We start from the raw sequence: 23,155 nt of genomic DNA on the forward strand, positions 1-23,155 counted from the left end.
TAGAGGGAAGGAAAGCCTTTAATGTCTAAGAGATGGTGGTCAGAACATATGACATAAATTTAAAAGTATTTTCTTAATCATGGGATTTTTTTTTTTTTTTTAGGATTAAAATGCTGTGGAGTATACCTAAAGTTTTGTTGATGGCTAATGGAATTACTGGCTTTTTTTTTTTTAACTGGGTTTAATAGTTTCCCTTACAGGGGAGGATTTTGAGAACATTTTTGTGGTGCAGCAAAATTACGTGGCTAAATTCCTATACATAGCTCATCTCTCTGACAATTATTTTCCCCCATCAACCATCAGTTTATATGTAGTGCGGAGTTTGATGGTAATAATGGAACATCTTTAAATCACAAATTTCTTTGATCCTCTACAAAAAAAAAAAGAACCATTACTCCAGAAAAATACATTTACCCACAAAATTTTGCATATAATTTTCAGAATACTTAAAAAGAAAATCTGGGGATCATCTGCTTGTTCCTATTTTATGAACTAAATATTTTGTTGCTTTGGACCGTATTAAAACTAATTTATCTTTCTCAACCTGTGCTTTTTGAAATGTATTCCCTCTCCTATATTATGCTTACCTCTTGTTTAAACCAAATACAATCTTTAAACTTGCTAAAATTCTTTTTAAATATATTTAAAACCTTTTCTCCTGTTCGAGAAGGCTACCTATCCTTGTTTTTCCTACTTCTGCCTGTGATACAGAAATTTTCCCAGCATCCTCCTCTCTTAATGCCATATTCAACCAAATAATCAATCATGGGTGATTGGAAATTCCATGCATTTTTCCATTCTTTCAGCAAGCATTCACTGGGCATCTGCTAAGCCCAATCTAGTTCTTTAGTACAGAGATGAGTAAGACCTGGTATCTGCAGCTTTACAGACAAGGAAACTGTGACATAACAGATGCAGAAATCTAAGTGTTTATGAAGTGCATCAGACACCTATGAGAGAATAGTTAAAGCTTCTAAAGGATTAGAGGTTCACAGGACAGATGATGTTACAACTAGGCCACTTGGAACAAAAAGGAAGCCATTTGAAGCAGAAGAAACAGCATATAGGCAAAAGCACAGAAGTGCGAAAGCTCCTGGCTTATTTGCAAAAGCACAGTCAGTTCCGTGTGACTTAAAGCAGAGGGTGTGAAGGAGAGTGGGGAGGAGGGGGCTTTGGAAGTATAAGCTGGGACCAGATTGTGAAGGGCATTTAATGTCAGGCTAAAACCCTTGGACTTCATTTCATTGGCATTGGGAAGGCAAGAAAAGTTTTAAGCAGAGTAGTGGTGTGAGCCGATCTGTGTTTTAGAAAGAGCATTCTGCCCACAGCGTGGATGAAATATTAGAGGGGAAAGAAACTACAGAAAGCCATAAATTGAAATCAGTGGAATTGTATTACAGTCATTGATTGGATTGTTGGACCAGTTACTCAAGACATTAAATGCTTCTGTTTTGTCCAAGAGGGAGAGAAGGCCTATCTGGCATTTAGCAACCGATGTGTCATTAATTGAAGATCTGGGACATAGGAGTCCCCAGGTCAGTCCAGAGTGTTGGCACATAGCAATTGAGTTGAACATGGAGAGACACATGGAAAGACACAAGAGGGAGAGAATCTGGACTTGAGACAGAAGAATGGGAACCCCAGAGTGCTAACCAGAGAGAAGGGTGTCAAAACAGAGGCCTGACGGGGGAATTAGGAAGTACCACAGCTTGGGGACAAGGGTCAGAGGCTCAGGTAGAGGCAACAAGCAGGCCCCAACGTCGCCTGCAGAAGTGCCCCATGGTGTGAGATGGAGGGTCCAGGGAGAGTACATGAGGAGGCCGGCCAGTGTGAGGTCAGGGGTCTGCCTGAGCGAGCTGGGTCAGCACCCAGGCTGACGGAGGTCCCACCCAGACACATGCTCTCACCGTTACTGCAGTGACGGGAAGGGACGTGGCCAGTCGTGGGCTGTCTGGTAACGACTCCCCACTCCCTCACCTAAACCTTGATAGGCTTGCCCCAGACCTCTTTGTGTTCATATTTGGATTACTGAGTTAGGGGATCAAAAAGACTCATTTGTGAAACCATTTTCTGTTCTTTGAAGATCTGCTGAAGCTCTATTCTCAGTGCTCCTTGAGCGATGATTTTGTCCTCATCTTTAATCCACATCAGTTTCCCATGTGGAGAAAACATGAGTCTCCGCACAATCAAGAAGGAGCGAGAAATGTTAGAATAAGGTAGCTGAATATGCAAGATGAAAAACAGAAAGGGCTATTCTAGAACCTATCGAATTTCATACTGCGAAAAGCCTCGTGGTTGGGCGTGTATGTCTGCAGATACTGAGTCATGCCGCGTCTTCAAGCCTCCAGACCACAGCTGTTGTGGTTTGGTCCTGTTATCAACAACACTGTTTTCATCCTCAAGTGTCTACACCCCACTTCTGTCTTCAGTCCCACCAGTATGTCTCTCCATCCCCCAAACCTCACAGACATCCAGCCCCACGTTAATCTTCACTCTTTCACATGATGAAGACAGACTGACCCGTAAGGACTTTTATCATGTAATCTCACCTCCTGGGCCCACTCATTCCCTGTCCGCAAATAACCTTTCTTCTGTCTACCATCAGTAGACCAGCAGATAAGCCAGTGGTTTTCAAACTGTAGATTCCATGGAGCCTTGTCAAGGACCCCAGTCTTACCTTTCTACCCTACCTACCCTCTCCCCCAACATACAGTTCAACTAAAAGACCTCCATGTTTTATAGTTTTATAAACTGGACTTTCTCCTAAATTGGTTCTACTACTAACAGTGTTTGAGAGTCACTGATTGGAACACTGGAATAGTGCCTATGATCCATGGCAAGTTTCTGGTCCCAAAATAACATACAACCTTTCCACAATTATATCTTATTTCAGATTTAAAATAGCTTTCACCTCCTGGCTTTTTTCATTACCATATTTCTGACGTGAAGACCCATTAAGGCCACCTAAATTTTAAGATCAATAAAATGGCCCTGACTTGGTCCTGTTGGAGCCTGTTGATCTGTGTACAACAGACCTGAGGTGATCCAGGAGGCAAGAACTGGGTTGGTTCGTCCTCTTTGCTTTCAGACTTCAGGTATTCTCTTGGTGATCTTTTGAAGCCCAGGTTTCTAGAGAAATAAGTTGCTTCAATTCCATGAGTCCCTGTGTGGTAGCTCTAGGCTGGACCCATGTTCTCCCAGTTCCTCAGAAGACTGTGGGAGCATGAGCCAGAGTAGCTAGGGCCGAGTTTTCCAGACCTGTATGAGATTTACTAGTAAACAATTGGGAGGCTTTTCTTAAGAGCCAGCAAGAGCCAACATCCAGCCAATGCCATCTACTTATCCAATAAGAAAGGCTCTCATTTGCTCTCTGTTCCCCAGGAGCCTCAGCTTCTCACTGTGAATGCTGTGAGACCCACAGACAGTGACAGAGGGCACAGTTTAGCTGTGGGGGCTGGAGGAATACCTATTGTATAAAACACATGGAATTAGTGAAAGCCCTCCAACGACCCATCCATCTGCTCTCATTCCTTTGCCCCAACTGTGCCTTCCTAGAGTAGGGCCCACGGGACCTACACGGTACCAACTGAGAGAGAGAGAAAATCTTGTTGGAATCCAACTCCCAGAAATAAAAAAGCATGAGGACTTCTTGGTATAGTCTACAAAAGGCATTCAGGACCTGGTGATGGAAAAAAATACTTCTTGTGGGGAAAATACCATGGGACCTGAATAGAATTTCAGTATCTATATTAACATCCGGGCTTAGGTGCCCCTCTATTTTTTGTGTTTTTTTTTTTTTTATCTTTTCATTGATTTCATTTGTCTTTACATTTATTCACCCTGGTTATATATTTGATAATGCAACAGCCATGTATTCATTTTCATAACTGACACATGGTATACTAAAGTCGTTTTATTATGGACAGGCCTGGATATCACCTCCCACCCCACCCACCCTACCCCAGAGAGTCTGACTTAATTTATCTGTAGTATGGCCTGAGAATGTTGTTGTGTTTTTTAAGTCCCCAACGCAATTCTGATGTGTATCCAAAGTTAAGAACCAATGCATTAGCCGGTAAGTGCGGCCAAAGAGTCTCCTGGGACTTATCGCAAATGTTATTTCAAAATGAGAGACATCCTCAGGAAACAGTGGGTAACAAAGAGTAAAGGGGAAGCTGGGCTACGTGGCAGGGCCTGTGGCCATGCTCTGGGCTCATTCTGAAGGGGGAATCAGGCCTGTCAACAGCTGAGCCCTCAGTGTTCGAAGGTCCACAGAGGAGGAATCAGCTTCAGCGTCAGACAGGGTCAGGGAAGAGAGGGCCTACAATGGATCTTTAAGAATGAGCAGAAACTGGGGCGCCTGGGTGGCTCAGTCGGTGAAGTGTCTGCCTTCAGCTCAGGTCATGATCTCCAGGTCCTTCGATTGAGCCCTGCGTCAGGCTTCTTGCTCAGCAGGGAGTCTGCTTCTCCCTCTCCCTCTGCCATTCCCCACCACTCATTCTCTCTGTCTCTCAAATAAATAAAATCTTAAAAAAAAAAAAAAGAATGAGCAGAAATTTTCCAAGTGGTAAAAGAGAATAGCAAATAATCTGCAGAAGAGAGAAGAGCACATAGAAAATCTTAGCATTACACAGTTTGGGAAACAGCGAGGTCCCCGAGGCTGGAGGATGAGCGCTTGTTAGCATTTGGTACCCATAAATTGAAAGGGCTTTTGTGCCTTTATCCTCCCAGAAGAGTATAAGCTTTGGAGCTAGGGAAACGGAATCTTACTCCCGACCATTCCTAAGGAGAAAGGAGCCATTTTATAGGGTAAGTGGGGGCAGCTTGGAAAAACAAGAAAAGAGCCAGAACCTTGAGGGAGGTGGAAAGGGAGCCTTGTGGAGTCAGCCCAGACTTGGGATGTCACCTCAGGAGCTCCACTGTCGGTTTGGGTTTGCTGGTGACAGCAGCAGGACCAACTTGAAGGTCATGGTGCATGACTTCCAAATAGACAGTACTTTTCAGTGTAGCCTTTGAGGACCATATCATAGCTATTTGTTCATCTGAATCCCGATGTTACATTGATCAGTTATCAAAATTGCTGTTGATCAGAAAGGGTCTCCAGAAAGTCCGAGGTTGTCCTCATTTGAGCTGTTGTTCCAGAATTCTATGTACCGGAATGAACGGCATTTACCTCTTGTATAGCTTCAGAATGCATCACTATGCTTGATTTGCACCAGCTCTGACTTTGAGTCTTATTCTTCAAGGAACCACTGGAGGGTTTTGGTGTAGAGATAATATGTGGAATAACTCTCATGGGCCCATTATAGCCTATGAACAAGGCGCTGGAGGACAATATCCAGCAGTGGACTATGTAGCTCTCATGAGATGTGATGAGAAATGCCCAGTCCCAAGCAAAGCAGAAGTCAGGGAAGACCACATCAGGAGGAGACTTGTTGACAACATTGCTCCCTGTCAGAAGAAACATATTTTAAAAGCCTCTGGGGAAAGACTCTTGAATATGGAATTGGGGATAGATGCTGTGACCCAGAGTGTTTCTAATTCCTCAGATCAAATTGCTTGGGGACCTGATTATGTCAGTCTGTTAACATTATTGTGTTAGAAAAGAGAAAGTATTTCAGCAGCTATTCAAGAGAGTTCTGTGGTTGGTAAAAGCTGTAGCCTTATATTTGGAGGAAGTTCTAGATATGGCATCATTGAAGGATAGTCCTTTATACCCAAAAAGCATAGAGTAGATATTGCCAAAAAGAACAGAAGGGTATGTAGTTAACTCAAAATGAGAACATTTCGTACAACATTTACTACCTTGTGAAGATTGACCCCACTTTCAAGGAGAATGTATACTCTTTGTGCTGGTAGTGTTGAGGTTTTTTTTTTTCCCGACACTGCAACTGTGAGCTCTTGTTTGTTTCATTTGTTAGTAATGACTCCCCTTGTGGTTTGTCTACACTGTGTTCAATTTGCCTCTTAGCCTATAAATTGACACCACCATTTCTTCAGAGCTCCTGGAGGTAACTAATGGTAGCTTCAACTTTCAATCGTCATGTGTGTGGGGAAAAAAAAATACAGAATATTGTATGAGTGTTGAGTAGCTGGAGGAAACAAAGAAATGTACAAAAATATACAGGGATAATATATGCGACACACTGATATAAAAATCCAGCCTTTTAGAGCAGTCTGGAATCATCCGAGGATTCTGCAGTGTGGAATGTTTCGTGGGCCTTTCAAGGATGAAGGATATTTGTTTTTAAACAGTGACCATTTTAAAGACACCCAGAAGTGCACGCTTTCTGCAACACATGGTTTATAGCCCTCCAGATCTGAACTTTTTTTCCCACAACATTTGCCTTCCAAAAACTGTTTCAGCATTGTGGAAACAGAACGTTGGATATTTCAGAGCTCCGTGTCTTGGGGGAAATAGCCTGTCTTTGAGGTTAGATAAATAAGTTTAAACTATTTCTGACATCTTGTAGCTGTTTCAGCAGAGCAAACATTTGTTATTTTGAAAGACCATAAAGAACAGCGGTATGAAGAATCCCATCTGAATTCCTCTGGCTTCTTCCATTCTTAGAAAATGTTCACACGTGTAACGATGTTCTAGGTGCCGAGTTGTGGCAGAGACCCTCCCTCCTCTTCCCACCACACTGGAGACCTTCGTGTCTCCTTTCGCATCTCCAAACTTGCCAAGTTCTGTTTTGTTCTCTGAACTTTCTGGTGTATGTGGAATGTCACCATGTGTATAAACTCCACAGAACCATGTGTATAATCCACTCTGAGGTTGAGGTTTAAGTGGAGTTATCTCTGACCCCTGGCAGTTCCAGATATTGGAAATTCGGAAGACTTCTGGAACTGACTTCTGACAGTTCTTGGGAACTTACCTTGGTCTGGGCACTCCGCCTCTGACTGCCTCTTGGACTGACCTCATATGCTCTCTCTCTTGCCCTCCATCAACTGGGATACAAAACTCAGTTCCTTGACTGGTTTCTACTCATAGCAAGACATCCATTAATACCAGGCATTTGGCAGCTTTTTAAAGCAAGGCTGAAGATTGAGGGCTCATGGAAAAGGCATCCCATCACCTGACTCCTCTGCTCCCTGTTCTCTCTCCCATCCTCCCTCTACTTACTCCAACCCCTAGGATTGCCGTAGGAACTTCAAATTCTTCCTCCCTACAAATGCACGTGGCTCTTGCCTACAAATGCATGCATCAAAATCTTGCAAGATGTCCGAAGGAAAAACATCCAACCTCTTTAGGAGACAGCTGGAGTTGTATGGAACAAAACCATTTCTCCAACCTATAGGTTCTATTGAATTTACTTCAACAAGCCTGCTGTGTGTAAGGCACTGCTTGGGGGCTCCTGAGGTGTGGCTGCTTGTCTCAGCCCAGAGGAAGCTCATGCGGGAAAGAGACTGCCTCCTGAGGGAAGTCTTACCCTCCCTGAAAGCCTAAAGGCAGAAGCAGCTGATGCTCCGCCTTCAGCGAGGCTAAGATCCCAGGATCTGGCAGAGTACTGGCACATGGTATGCACTTACAGGATACTCACTGGATGAATAAATCCGTGACTAATTGAAAGTGTAGGGGGTTTGGGGTGGGGGGAGGAGGATGGTCTGAGTGGCATTTATGCTGTCGCCTACACCAAGTGACATAAGCAAAGGCACAGGGGACTTAAAGCATCTAGGACATAACCCGTGCCTCAGAATAACTAGTGACCAAAAATCATGTTGGGGAGCTTTTTTTTTTTTTAAACAAAAATGTGTACCACGAGGCCCTGAGGGCAGGTGAGTCCCATGACAGGCCACACCCCCAAAGCCAAATCCTCCTCTGATAAGGCTCAGGCTGATAAAAGACCATGGATAGGGGGCTTTAACAACAGCCATCTCTTTCTCACAGTTACAGTGGCTAGGAAGTCCAAGATCAAGGTGCCAGAAGCCTTGCTGTCTGGTGAGGGTCCCTTCCTGGCTCACAAAGAGCATCTTCTCACTGCCTCTGCACATGATGGAAAGGGGGGAGGGGGAGAGGGGTTCTGGTTTCTTCCTCTTCTTATAAAGGGCACTAATCCCGTCATGAGGGCCCCACCCTCATGACCTCATTTGAACCTAATTACCTTCCAAAAGTCCTAGGTCCAAATATCATCACACTGGGGGTGAGGCTTCCACGTACGGATTTGGTAGTGGGGAGCAGGGGAGGGACATACACATCCACTGGAGAGCCATGAACACTTTCAACTCAGCTGACTTGCTGAGCACCTGCTACGTGCCCAGCTGACAATAGGGACTCCCAGAAAGCTGTTGTACTGACCACGATACAATGTTGCAAACACAACAGTGTCTGAATAAGACTCTATAGAAACTGGGAGGGGAATACAAGCAACTCAGTGGCAGAGGCGTTTTCCATGAAGAGGAATGGACCCAGATGAGAAGGTGGGAACACTGTATCTGAGTGAAGGGCATGAGTAAGGACAGACGGCAGGCAGGGCGGGCTTGTTGACAGGACACTGAACTGACTGCGGTGCGCAGACTGCGGCAGGAGGGATGTGGCCGGAGGGACAGGAGGTGGGGCCGGGAGTGTGGTTAGAGCCAGGCGGCCCAGGCGGGCACTGCCAGGGCCATGTGCTTCTGGAGGCGGGCAGGGGCCAGCGCTTTGCTCCCTCTGACCTCACACGAAAAGGGGGTTTGGAAGGAGGGAAGCCAGCCGAGAGGTTGTTTCAGTAATTAAGGGAAGAATTATGGTCCTAAGCTGTAGCAATGACCGTGGCCATGGGGAAGAGCTGATAGGACCCAAGGGAGTTCTACATTAGAAATGACTTTTACAAACTTGGTGGCAAATTACCTGTGGAGAATAAGAAGGCAGGAGCCAGGAGTGGCTCTGAGGCTCCAAGGTGGGTGACCGCCGGCTGGAGGGGGCACTGTAATGATGTTGGGGGGGGTGATGGCATTGGTCTGGGATGTGCGGGGTTTGAGACATGTGGGGGCCATGCTGACAGTGCAGGTCCAGGAGGACCATCAGTTTTGTTTTTTTAACAGTGTTGTATTAATCTCAGGTGTACAATATAGTGACTCAACAATTCTATACATTACTCAGTACTCATCGTGACAAGTGTGCTCTTCATCCCCTTCACTTGTTCCCCCCAGCCCCCTACCCACCTCCCCTCTGGTGACCACCAACTTGTTCTCTAGTTAAGAGTCTGTTTTTTGGTTTGTCTGTCTCTCTCTCTTTTTTAACCTTTATTCATTTGTTTCTTAAACATATAAGTGAAATCACATGGTATTTTTCTTTCTCCGCCTGACTTACTCACTTAGCATAATACTCTCTAGCTCCATCCAAGTTGTTGCAAATGGCAAGATTTCATTCTTTTCTATGGCTGAGTAATAATCATACGTACACTACCTCTTCTTTATCCATTCATCTATTGATGGCCATTTGGACTGCTTCCATAATTTGGCTGTTGTAAATAATGCTGCTAGGAACATCGGGGTGCATGTAGCCCTTTGTATTAGTGTTTTCATATTCTTTGGGTAAATTCCCAGTAGTGGAATTGCTGGATCCTATGGCAGTTCTATTTTTTATTTTTTGAGGAACTTCCATACTGTTTTCCGCAGTGGCTGCCCCAGTCTGCATTCCCACCCACAGTGCATGAAGGTTCCCCTTTCTCCACATCCTCACCAACACCTGTTGTTTCTTATGTTGTTGATTTTAGCCATTCTGACAGTGATTGTGTTTTGACAATTGCTTATTCCCTCCTTCTGGAAATACTTTCTTCTCTACTCCCGCTGTCACCTGTTCCTTTCCAGCCCCCTGGTCTGGTTTCACCTCATCTCTCCGGTCTGTATGGTGGAGTGCCCCAGGGCCAGTCCCAGACAGTTTCCGTTCTCTAGCTGTCCTCATTCCCTTATCAACCTCATCTGTGCTCCAGGATTCAAATGTCATCGATATGCCGGCAACTCCCAAGCTGATATTTCCAGCCCAGACCTCTCCTCTAAGCTCTAGGTGAACAGATCCAAGTGCCTCCCCAGCATCACCCTATGACTATCAGATGTTTCAAACCTAACAAATTTAAACTGAACTCCTGAGTTTTGCTCCCAAATGGGCTGCTCTCATAGACTTTCTTATCTTAGAGAATGGCAATGCCATTATTTCAGGTGCTTGGGCCATTTTTGATCTGTGTTTCTCTCTCACACACCCCTCTATCTGTCAGCCCCCCCATTCCTTTGTCAGATTCTTCAAAATATTTCTGCCTTCAAAATATATCCAGAATCTGACCATTTCTCACCACTTCCATTGCTCCTGCACCAACCGGTCCATGCCACCATCATGTCTCGGGTGGATTGTGATAACAGCCTCCTCCCTGGACCCCCCATCTCTGCCCTTGCGCCCTGCGGTCTGTTCAGGCTGTCAAAGCAGTTCTTCAAAAGACCTCATGTCATTCCTCAAAGTCTGTAGAATAAAAGCCAAATCTTCCCAGTGACCTGCAGGGCTGTGATCTGAGCCCCGTCCCCACCTGCCTCTTCTCTGCCCTTGTCTCCTACTGCGCCTCCCTCACTCCCATCTCTGCAACCCCAGTGTTCTTCCATGCTCCTCCGAAGTAGCCGGAATGTGCTGAGGAAGCCTATGGGGCTGCTTCTCAGAAGAGTATTTTCAAATGCAGAAAATAAAATAAATCATAAAGAAAACCAGTTATCAAAATCCAGATATGAAAATGTTAATAAATCAAAAGTGTGGTCTAATAATAGAAGTGCTTCTTTCCAATAATGCCCTTAATTCAAAATCTAGCATCAGGTCCAATAACCACCATAATTTCAAAGTAGTGGTGGTGTAAAAGGTATTTTGAGATATCCGTAACACAATGGTCCTGTGAAATGGAAATATTTATCTGTGGTTTCCATTAGCAGCAGAATCAAAAATACTGCCACCTTGGTTTGTTGCTTATGTTCATAGTTGATGGAAATGCTGAATGTCAGCTAGAGTTAGCGAAAAGGTCATGGAACCTTGACTTCATCTGTGGACCCAGATGAGGTTAATGGACTCCATGTGAAGAGCCTGCTTTTGGGCCGAGGCACCTGCTGGACCTTTTTCCTGAATGAGAGCCCCACATGGCTTGCTCAGCCTGGCTAAAGGACTTAAGTAAACCTTTCTTAGAATTGACGGCATTTTTGCTTACATGTTTTTTACCATGGAGGCCTAACGAAGAAGCCAATGCATCTGAAGTGTTTCAGGGTCTCTCCCTGGAAGAGGTTTTATAACTTGAGAAAAACCCCATTTATTTAGACTAATTATAGGAGGTAAGTCTGAATCAATTAAGATCCTTGAATTATAATGTTTTCAGGGGCGCCTGGGTGGCTCAGTCATTAAGCGTCTGCCTTCGGCTCAGGTCATGATCCCAGGGTCCTGGGATCGAGCCCCGCATCGGGCTCCCTGCTCCGCGGGAAGTCTGCTTCTCCCTCTCCCACTCCCCCTGCTTGTGTTCCCTCTCTTGCTATGTCTCTCTCTCTCTGTCAGATAAATAAAATCTTTTTTAAAAAAAATTTTTCAAACTTATGTATTGCTTTCAAAAATGCTTAGTCACTTACGAATTACTCAGTAGGAGCTCTTAAAGGAATCTCCTTGAATTAGTAAATAATTTAAATTCACATATCATATATGGAGGCTGGTGAAGTATTTAAAGAGATGTGTGAAATGATTTTCATTTTTTAATCAAAATACTTAAGGAGGTTATTTTCTTCCTAGCTAATACAGCCCTTCACTAAATTACCATGGATCCCAAAATAATTGTGTGTGAAGGTATGAAGATTTCACCACAGTGTCTGTATTTTATTACCTTCTCTGTTTGGAAGAGGACATTGCCATGAATAACCAAAAAGTCATGCTGATGTATCTTTGAGATATAATGATTTTCTTTTAGTAGATCCATTCCCTTGTTCAACTCATTTATGCATTTGTCAAATATTCATATATTTATTTCCGCTGCCAGACGCTGTCCTCACAGCCTACTGGGGAGGCCTGAGATTAATGCAGGAATGATGCTCTAAAAGAGTTCTGGTCATAGAAGGCACATAAAAAACATGAGTTGAATAAATATATAAAGGGAAGGGTGAGTGGATGAATGAATGAATTGATCTCACGCATATCTTACAGCTGAGGGCGGCCCCAAGAGATTGTGTAACACAGTCTCTTGCCCTTACTCTTGTCAGTTTTGAGCAACATGGTCTAAGACCTTCAGGAAACCACAAATTCACTACTGTGGTCTTTAGGCAGAAAATCTGCCCCTCCTAATGTTACATTTGAAATAATAATAAGGTGTGCAAAAGAAAGACGCAAAGCATTGACAGCACTGGGAGCCAAAGTATCCATTTGGAACTGGATGAGTCCACGAGGAATTTCTGCTCATTAGAACTCTGATTATGCAGCAAAAATGCAGCAGCAAAAAATGATGTTGAACACTCAAGAGGCACATGATGAGCATCCACTGTATCAAAAGAGTAGATGTTAGGTAGTGTATATGTTGTGTCTCCCCAAAACTCTAGAAAAGCAAGAAGAAAACAAAGATAAATTTAAAAAACCTGTTAATTTATTTGTTAATTTAACTGAAAGTTGCTAAGAGAGTAGATCTTAAATGTACTTACCTCAAAAAAGAAATGGTAACATGTGACATGATTTGGGTGTTAGCTAATGAAGGTGAGGTGGCAGTCATTTTGCAACATGCAAGTGCCTCATACCAACATGCTGCACGCCGTATGTGCACAATGTTGTATGTCCATTATATTTCAATAAAGCTGGGGGAAAACCAGCTAGAAGAGAGGTAGAAATAAAAATAGCGCTGGAAAGGGTTTTAAAAAACAATGAGAAATAAAGCCAATATTAGAAGCAGAAAATGAAACACTTGAAATAAAAGGAAAGGAGCGAAGTAGGAGCAAGGTCAGAATTGCTTGCAGAATGCCGAGGAAAAGAGCAGAGAGCTAAAAACAAGGATACCTGCGTGCTGGACATGGAGGAGAGAGATTAATCACCTAACTGGTGTTCCTGAGCAAGAGAATGGAGCAAACGGAGCAGACACAGAACTTAGAGAGAGAAGAGAGAGAGGGAGAAAGAAGAGGAGAAAGTTTTACTGAATGGAACGGCGACTAGTTTACAGACGGAATGCCCCAGAGTGTTCCAGGCATAATTGATGAGCAGGTAATACTATCTCCTGATCATATCCTGGCAAAAGTTTTGAAAATTTTGATCATGAACGAATCCTGCAGGAATCCAGAAATAAAAAAGGAAACAACAACAGATTACTTAAAAGACAATAAAAAATCCGCGGTTGCCTCAGACTTGATCACAGTGTGAAAGCCCAGGTGACCATGGGCGGCATGAGCAGTGTGCAGGAAAGTGCGTTGCAACACTCCAATTCTGTTGGAAGCTGAGCTGCTTCTTGGTGAGGAGAAGAGAAAAGGTTCTCACCCACTCAAGGATTCCTAATCCATCCTACCCACTGACCTACCTTTGTGGGGAAAAATACTCCCAAGATGCTGCCTTGTCAAGCAAGAAATGCATCTTAATTATGATCACGGAGACATTGCAGTATGAAAGCAATCATAATAAAACATTTGGATCAATTTAAATACAGAATTTAAGAGTTTATTTTAGTGACTTAGAAATAGATTGCAAAAAAAATCTTTAGAAGAAGATATATAATGAAAAGTGATAATGTAAAATGACCTGAATTTCAAATCCCATTTTATGTCAGAAGAAAAGAAAAGGGTGGGGGAAAGATGTGGGAAGGAAAACTTCACCTTTCCCTATCCTAGGAGAATTGGGGATCTAGGAGATGTCATTTGTGTTTTTTAACTAACTTTTTAAAATTTGGAGGTAGGTAAGGCATTCAGAGGACCTCATACAATGGAAAGTCCCCTGTTCCCACTCCCTTGTTCACCCTCCCCTTGCACTTGTACCCCACACACCCAGGTAAACACCCTCATTAGATTCTTACATATCCTTGCAGAGATTCTCCATGCAAGCATGAATACTTATTTTTTTCTCTTTCTTATATAAAAGTGAGTATATTCAACATACCATTCTCTACCTTGTATTTTTCAGCTGAGAACATTTTTTTCTAAACAGTGTCATTGAAATATGAAATACAAAAAATTGCATATATTTAATATATATAATTTGATGAGAATGGATACATGCATACACTCATTAACAATCCTCACAGTCAAGGTAATACACATATCCATCACCTCCAAAATTTACCTTGTGTACCCCTTTCTTTGTAGTAAGAACACTTAACATGAGATCTACTCTCAACACATTTTTAAGTGCATAATTCAGTATTGTTGACAGTAGGTGCTATGCTGTATGGCAAATCGCTAGAACAAATTCATCCTGTATTAGCTGAAACTTAATACAATTGAACCATGCTTCTCCATTTCTCCTTCCCCCGGCCCGTGGTAACCACCATTCTCTCTGCTTCTGTGAACTTGACTATTTTAGTCATTTGAGAGGAAGCATGTTGTATTTGCCCTTCTGTGACTGGCTTGTTACAGTTAGCATGTTTTCTAGGTTCATCCATATTGTCACAAATGGCAGAATGTCCTTTTTTAAGGCTGTAGAGTAGTCCACTGTGTGTATATACCATGTTTTCTTTATCCATTCACCTGTCAATACATATTCGGGTTGTTTCTTATCTTGGCTATTGGAACAATGCCGCAGTGAATGTGGGAGTGCAGAGACCATTTGGGATCCAGTTTCAATTCTCTTGGATATATACTGTATCCAGAAGTGGGATTGCTGGATCACATGGTAGTTCAATTTTTTTTTCAATTTTTTGAGGAACCTCCATACTACTTTCCAAAACAGCTGTAGTATTTTTACATTTCTACCAACAGTGTAGGAGGGTTCCAGTTTCTCCACAATCTCACCAGCACTTGTTATCTTTCGTGTTTTCAATAATAGCCATCGTAACCAGTGTGAGGTTATATCTCCTTGTGCTTCTGATTGCCCTGATGATGAGTGAGGTTGAGCATCTTTTCACGTACCTGTTGTCTGTCTTATGCCTTTGGAGAAATGTCTGTTGAAATCCTTTGCCCATTTTTAAATTGGGTTATTTGTGTATTTGCCATTGAGTTGTAGGAGTTCCTTATATATTCTGGATATTGACCTCTTATTAGATAAATAGGCTACAAATATTTTCTCGGATTCTGTAGGTTGCCTTTATATTTTGTTTCCTTTGCTGTGCAGAAACTTTTTAGTTTGATGTAGTCCCACTTGTCTGTTTTTGTTTCTGTTGATTATGCGTTTGGTGATCCAGGAAATCATTCAATGTCAAGGAGCTTTTCTCCTGTGTTTTCTTCTAAGAATTCTACAGTTTCAAGTCTTATGTTTGTCTTTAATCCATTTTATATATATAATATTTTGAAATGATCCTGTGGTTTTTATCCTTCATTCTGTTAATGTGGTCTGTCACATTAATTAATTTGCATGTGTCCCAGGAATAAATCCCAGTTGGTGATGTTAGATGATCCTTTTCATGTGTTGTTGAATTCAGTTTGCTAGTATTTTTTCGAGTATTTTTGCATTTGTGTTCATTAGAGATGTTGACCTGTAGTTCTCTTTTCTTATAGCGTTTTTTTCCCAGCTTTGGTATCAGAGCAATGCTGACCTCATAAAATGAGTTTAGAAGTATTTCTTCCTCTTAAATGTTTTGGAAGAATTTAGGAAGGATTGTATTAATTCTTCTTTAAAAGTTTGGTATAATTCACCAGTGAAGTCATCTGGTCCAGGACTTTGGTTTGTTGGAACGTTTTGGATTACTGATTCAATTTTCTTGTACATTATTCACGTCTGTTGAACTTTTCTGTTTCTTTATGATTCAGTCTTGGTAGTTTGTTTCTGTAAATACATCCATTTCTTCTAGATTTGGTGTATAATTATCCAGAATAGTCTCTTGTGATCCTTTTGGTTTGTGTCATCAGTATTCTTTAAAAAAAAAATTATTTATTTATTTATTTGAGAGAGAGAGAGCACGCACAAGCAGGGGGGAGGGGCAGAGTTTGGTAAGGGAGAAGAAGACTCCTTGCTGGGCAGGGAGCCTAATGCAGGACTTGATCCCAGGATCCTGAGATCATGACCTGGGCTGAAAGGCATATGCTTAACTGACTGAGCCACCCAGGCGCCCTCTGTGTTATCAGACTGAATGTCTCCTTTTTATTTATTTGAATTCTCTTAATGATTTCTTTGTAAGCTTAGATAAAGGTTTGTCAGTTTAGTTTATCTTTTCAAAAAAACCCCAGCTCTTATTTATGTTAATATTTTCTATTGGTTTTCTCTTCCTTATTTTGCTTATTTGTATTCTAATCTTTGTTTTTTTTTTCCCCTTCCTTCTAATTCGGGGTTTAGTTTGTTCATCTCTTTCTAGTTCCTTGAAGGCTAAAGTTAGGTTGTTTGAGATCTTCCTTCTTTTGTAACATTGGCATTTATTGCTATAAACTTCCTTTCTAGTACTGCTTTTGTTGTATCCCACAGGTTTTGCTATGTTGTATGTTTATTTTCATTTGTATTAGGTGTTTTCTAATTTCCCTTCTGATTTCTTCTTTGACTCAATGGTTGCTCAAGGGTGTCTTGGTTAATTTCCACATATCTGAATTTTCTAATTTTCCTTCTGGTACAGATTTCTACTTTTATTCCATTGTGGTTAGAAAAGATACTTGGTGTGGTTTCAGCCTTCTAAATTTATTAAGACTTGTTTTGTGGCCTAATATGTGATTTGTCTTGGAGAATGTTTCATCTGGGCTTGAGAAGAATGTATATTATGCTACAGGTGGCTATGTCTGTCTGTTAGGTCTATTTGGTTAATAGTGTAGTTCAAGTTCACTGTTTCCTTATTAATTTTCTGTGTGGACATACTATCCATTGTTGAAAGTGGGATATTGAAGTCCCCTACTATTATTGTATTGCTATCTGTTTCTCTTTATAGATCTATCAATGTTTGCTTTATATATTTAGGTGCTCTGATATTAAGTGCATATATATTTATGATTGTTTTATCTTCCTGAAGAATTGACTCTGTTATCAATATATACCATCTTTATATCTTGTAACAGTTTTTGACTTGACATTATTTTGTCTAATGTGAGTACAGATACCCCTGCTCTCATTTGGTTACCATTTGCATGGAATCTATTTTCCCATCCCTTCACTCTCAGTCTGTGTATGTCTGTAATTCTAAAGAGAGTCTTTGTAGGCAGCATATAGTTGGAGCTTTTCTTTAAATCAATTCAGCCACTCTGCTTTTTGATTGAAGAGCTTAATCCATTTATGTTTAAAGTAATTATTGATAGGTAAGGATTTAGTATTGCCACTTTGTTAATTTTTTTTCTATCTTATTTGTGGTCCTTTTGTCTCTTTTCCTCTATTTCCATCTTCCTTTGTGATTTGTTGATTTTTTTAACAGTGACATGCTTTGGGGTTTTTTTTTTTTCTTTTCTTTTGCATATCTACTATAGGTATTTTTTGTGTGGTTACTGTGGGGTTACATAAATCATCTAATATTTATAATTGACTATTTTCAGGTGATAACAACATAACTTCAATCTAATACAAAAACTCTACACTTTGTACCTCTCTATCTTCCTGCTTTATGTTACTATGTCACACTTTACATGTTTTGTTTTTTTTTTTTTGAGAGAGAGAGAATGAGAGACAGAGAGCATGAGAGGGAGGAGGGTCAGAGGGTGAAGCAGACTCCCTGCTGAGCAGGGAGCCTGATGGGGGACTCGATCCTGGGACTCCAGGATCATGACCTGAGCCAAAGGCAGTTGCTTAACCAACTGAGCCACTCAGGCGCCCCACACTTTACATGTTTTTACATTGAGTATCCATTAACAAATTTTCATATTTATATCTTACTCCTTTGTCTTTTAACTTTTATACTAGACTTAAAAGTGATTTATACAGGGGCGCCTCGGTGGCTCAGTCATTAAGCGTCTGCCTTCGGCTCGGGTCATGATCTCAGGGTCCTGGGATAGAGCCCCGCATCGGGTTCCCTGCTCCGCCGGAAGCCTGCTTCTCCTTCTCCCACTCCCCCTGCTTGGGTTCCCTCTCTCGCTGTGTCTTTCTCTGTCAAATAAATAAAAAAATCTTAAAAAAAAAAAAAAGTGATTTATACAGCTCCATTACAGTATTATAGTATTCTATACTTATTTTGATTTTGCTAAATTGCTGTCAACTAGTTTATTTTTTTAAGTAAATTGTAACATTATTGGAACTTAAAATACAGCATTTAATTTCTACTTTACAAGACAAAAGGGAACAAAGAAAGGATAACCAAAGTCAAAGGCCCATAAAAGGCCCATAAAAAGTCAAAGGCCCATATTTACCTTTTCTGGTGAATTTTATACTTTCATATGCTTTTGTGTTATTGTTTTCTGTTCTTTCATTTCAACTTGCAGAACTTTCTAGCATTTCTTATAAGGCTGGTCTAGTGATGATGAACTCACTCAGCTTTTGTTTGTCTGGGAAAGTCTTTATTCCTCTTTCATTTCTAAAGGACAGTTTTGCTAGGTATATTATTGGTTGGCCACTTTTTTCTTTCAGTAATTTGAGTACATCATCAATATTTCATTGTATTGATATACTGTAAGTTAATATTGTTGGATATGTGACTTGTTTTCAATCTTTTGCTTTTATATAATGCATAAATAGAACATTTTGTATGCAGGTATATTGATAGCATTAATTCCTAGGAAAGGGGATTACTCTTTAGAGGATAAATACAATTATAATTTTGGAAGATTTTGCTAAATTGCTGTCAACTAGTTTATTTTTTTAAGTAAATTGTAACATTATTAGAACTTAAAATACAGCATTTAATTTCTACTTTACAAGACAAAAGGGAACAAAGAAAGGATAACCAAAAGTCAAAGGCCCATAAAATCAGAAGGTATAGAACAATGACAAGGTAAACCCAGACATATCTGTAATCACACTAAATATTAATAGGGTTAACATTGCTATTAAAGGCAAAGGCCCTTAGATTGGGTTTCCAAATAAAACCTAATGATACACTATTACAAGAGACACTTCCAAAATAGAGTTATACAGAAAATTGTAAAAATTGTACAAAAGTATATTAAGCAGAAGAAAACAGAATAACTAGCAGTCACAAAAGTAAAATCAGGCAAGACAGGATTTAAGACCCTAAAAAAAGATAAAAAGACACCTATTAAAAAAAATCCACAGTAAAGTATCATCAACATGAACTGTCATTGCTAGATAAGATATAATACATAAAAACAAAAATAGGAAAAACACAAGGAAAAATTGATAAACATAGTAGACTGGAGCACTTTTTTCTGGACAGGAGCTCAAGGAGAAGCAAGTTAATAAGGACACATACTAAAAGAATATAATAAGACTTAATTATTGTAAATATTTGAACTTTATACCCCAAAAAGAAATAATATACCTTCTTTCCAAGTATGCAAAGAACATTTACCAAAAAAAGTGATTGCATATTAGGCCACAAATATACCTTAGAAATTTCAAGAAACAGCAGTTGTTTGGACTGCATTTTCTGATTACAATGCACTAAAATTACAACTCCCTTGCAAAAGGTCAGGTGATTAAAATACCAACAAGTTGGAAATTTTAAAATTCCTTCCCAAGTAGGATGTGAATCAAAGAGGAAATCAGATGCAGTTACCAACTATGCCGAAAATCCTTCTGTCCCACAGATTTTATCCTGAATCCTCCCCTATGCTCATTTCATGCATTCCCCTTTAATCACCTCATTTAATTTCATGATTTCAATCATCATTTCTATGTTAATACTTGTGTCTCCAGTTTAGACATTTCTCCTGGGTTCCGAATCCAGTCAGTTGATTTTGGATGTCATTTAGCTACCTCAGTCTCAACACACAATAATTTCTCACATATTCCATGCAGATCTGCTCTTCCTCTGGTTTTTCCCTGTTTCAGTTAATGGCACCACCATCTATCTGCATGTCATCCTTAAATCCTTCCCTCCTTTACTTCCCCGTGTAAAGTCAATCACTGTGTCCTATTGGTTTTTTCCTCCTGTGTCTCTCTAGACCCACTGCTCCTGCGTCCACTGTCCCATCTTTGTCTCTCACCTCAGTTGCTTTTGTAACCCTCCAGTTGGTCCTCCTGACCCATGTCCCTGTCTTCCTTGTTTTACATCACATCCAGGCTGAAATTAATTAATTAATTAATTAATTAATTTTCCTTCCTTCCATCCTCCCTCCCTCCCTCTTCCTTCCTTCCTTCCATCCTCCCTCCCTCCCTCCCTCCCTCTCTCTCTTTCTTTCTTTCTTTCTTAAAAGAGGGAGTGAGAGTGCAAGCAGGGAGGAGGGGCAGGAGAAGAGGGAGAGAGGGAATCTTAAGCAGGCTCCACACCCAGCATGGAGCCCAGTGTGGGGCTTGATCTCACGATGCTAAGATCATGACCTGAGCCAAAAATCAAGAGTTGGATGCTTAACCGACTGAGTCACTCAGGCTGATACTTCTAAAGCACCAACCTGATATTTTCAGATCATTTAAAATAATTATTGTTTAAAATAATTACATTGTGGGGCACCTGGGTGGCTCAGTCGTTGAGCGTCTGCCTTCGGCTCAGGTCATGATCCCAGGGTCCTGGGATCGAGCCCCGCATTGGGCTCCCTGCTCTGTGGGAGGCCTGCTTCTCCCTCTCCCACTCCCCCTGCTTGTGTTCCCTCTCTCGCTCTCTCTGTCTGTCAAATAAATAAATAAAATCTTAAAAAAAAAAAAAATAATAATAATTACATTGTTTCCCATTTTCCTTAAAATAAATTCAACCAAATTCCTTACTATGGATAATAAATTTGCATTTGATGGACACTTTCTCACCTCTTATCTCATCTTTCCTCACTCCTCCTCCATGTACTTTAAGCTCGTCATAATAAACTTCCATGATTCCCCAAAGAGGAATTTTACTCTATTTTACTTTGTGTCTAAGACTTAATGCCCACTCTTCCTTGGGCCTAAAACAGCCTCTCCACCACTGCTATCCCCTTCCCTTGACATGTTCCTCCTTGTCCTAAGGTATAAGCTGAGGTGTTACTTCATGTGGGGATCTTCCATCTCTTCAGTCTGCATTAAGTGCAGCTTCTATGTGATGGCATCCAGTGTTCACCTTTATCATAGGCCCTTATCTCCTTTTATTGCAATCACCTATTTCCCTCAAAGCCCTACCTTAAAAATTAAGTTTCTTTTTCCTTTTTTTTTAAATTAAGTTTCTTGAGGAACTTAGTTCACCATCATATCCTTAGCCCCAGCATTGAGCATCATATAGAGTAGGCACTTCAGAAACATTTTTTGAATGAATGAATTAATGGTGATAATTGTATTGCATTTCAAAATACAAGATATATAGTCAAAGCTGTATTCCAAAGAAAATTAATAGCTTTAAATATTTTAACTTTAAAATAAGAAAATTAAAATACACTCAGTATCAACTCAGAGACTTAGAAATTTCCATATAAACTAGAAATAAAAGGAAATTTCTTTGATTTGACAACAACTATCAGAAACCAAAAGCAAATATCATGCTTCAGGAGGGAGCTTTAGTAATATTCCCTTTAAAGTTGGAAATAAGACAGATATGTTTGTTGTAACTGTCCTTATTCAGCATTTAGAGACATTAGTCAATGCAATGCAATAGTTAGAAATAATAGGTATAAATATTTGAAAAGAAGAGATAAAATTATCACTATGTGTAAATATGATTGTTTGCCTTTTATTTTTTAAATTTTTATGTATGTATGTATTTATTCATTATTTTTTTTAGAGAGAGAACATGAGCATCAGGGAAAGTGCAGAGGGAGAGGGAGAGAGTGAAAACCTTAAGCAGGCTCCATGCCCAGTGCGGAGCCCAACACAGGGCTCGATCTCACGACCCTGAGATCATGACTTGAGCCAAAATGAAGAGTTAGACACTTAACCGACTGACCTACCCAGGCACATCTGGTTTTTTACCTTTAAAAAAAAATCAATTGAAAACTATTCAAAATACAGTTGACCTTGAATGACACAAGTTTGAACTGTCTAGGCTCACCTTTAAGTGGATTTGTTTTATTATTTATTTATTTATTTATTTATTTTAAGATTTTATTTATGTGTTTGACAGAGAAAGACACAGCGATAGAGGGAACACAAGCAGGGGGAGTGGGAGAGGGAGAAGCAGGCTTCCTGACGAGCAGGGATCCTGATGCGGGGCTCAATCCCAGGACCCTGGGATCATGACCTGAGCCGAGGGCAGACGCTTAACCACTGAGCCACCCAGGTGCCCCTAAGTGGATTTGTTTTATAAATACAGTCCTGTAAATGCATTTTCTCTTCCTTATGGTTTTCTTAGTAACATTTTTTCTTTAGCTGACTTTAGTGTAAGAATACAGCCTATAATACATATAATACACAAAATACATGTAGGTGACTATTTATGCTATTGGTAAGACTTCTGTTCAACAGCAGGCTGTTAGTAGTTAAGTTTTGGGGGAGTCAAAACTTACATATGGAATTTTGACTGTGCGGGGGAGGGGAGTCAGCATCCTTAGCCCCCACATTGTTCAAGGGTCAGCTGTAATAAAGTTCAGTGAGATGGCAATACAAGAAAATATACAAGGGTTCATAGCTTCCCAATAGCTTTATTGTTAGCAATAAACAACCATAAAATATATTTTTTAAAGTCTGCTAACTTTGGCAATAAACACTGTAAGGTATGTAGGAATAAGTTTATCAAGAAATATGCAAGACCTACCTACATTGTGGTTAGGAGATCAGTTCTGGAATAAACTGTGGGTGTGAATCTTGGCTCCGATGTTTACTAGCTGGCGACCTTAGGGAAGTTCGTCTGTGTGTATGTGTTTGTAGAAGTGACTAGAAAGGCATATGTGCATGTGATTAGCACTTGTCTGGGTATTTAGGTTCCAGCCTAGTGTTGACTTGGCCATCTTCCCCGGTGTAAGCTGGAGCTAACCACACCTTCGTGGGGCAGGCTTTTTGCCTACTATAAGGAGCATTGAAAATGTCGCAATGATAGCGGTGATGCCTGTTTTTGGCAGAAAGCCTCACCACGCCTGCACATTCTCTCCAAGCAGAGCACTGAGGGGGAGAGCACATCGCCAAAACCACTTA

General features: G+C 40.8%; 1 protein-coding gene across 1 annotated transcript in view; it reads left to right on the forward strand.

Moving 5' to 3' along the window:
• The window catches only part of ADAMTSL3 (ADAMTS like 3), a 235,757-nt gene that overhangs the window by 186,109 nt on the left and 26,493 nt on the right, over nt 1-23,155 (forward strand). The gene's annotated exons all lie outside the window — the stretch shown is intronic.

The sequence above is a fragment of the Leptonychotes weddellii genome, chromosome 9 (assembly GCF_054177405.1).
Source record: "Leptonychotes weddellii isolate Sample4059 chromosome 9, ASM5417740v2, whole genome shotgun sequence".
Taxonomy (NCBI): domain Eukaryota; kingdom Metazoa; phylum Chordata; class Mammalia; order Carnivora; family Phocidae; genus Leptonychotes; species Leptonychotes weddellii.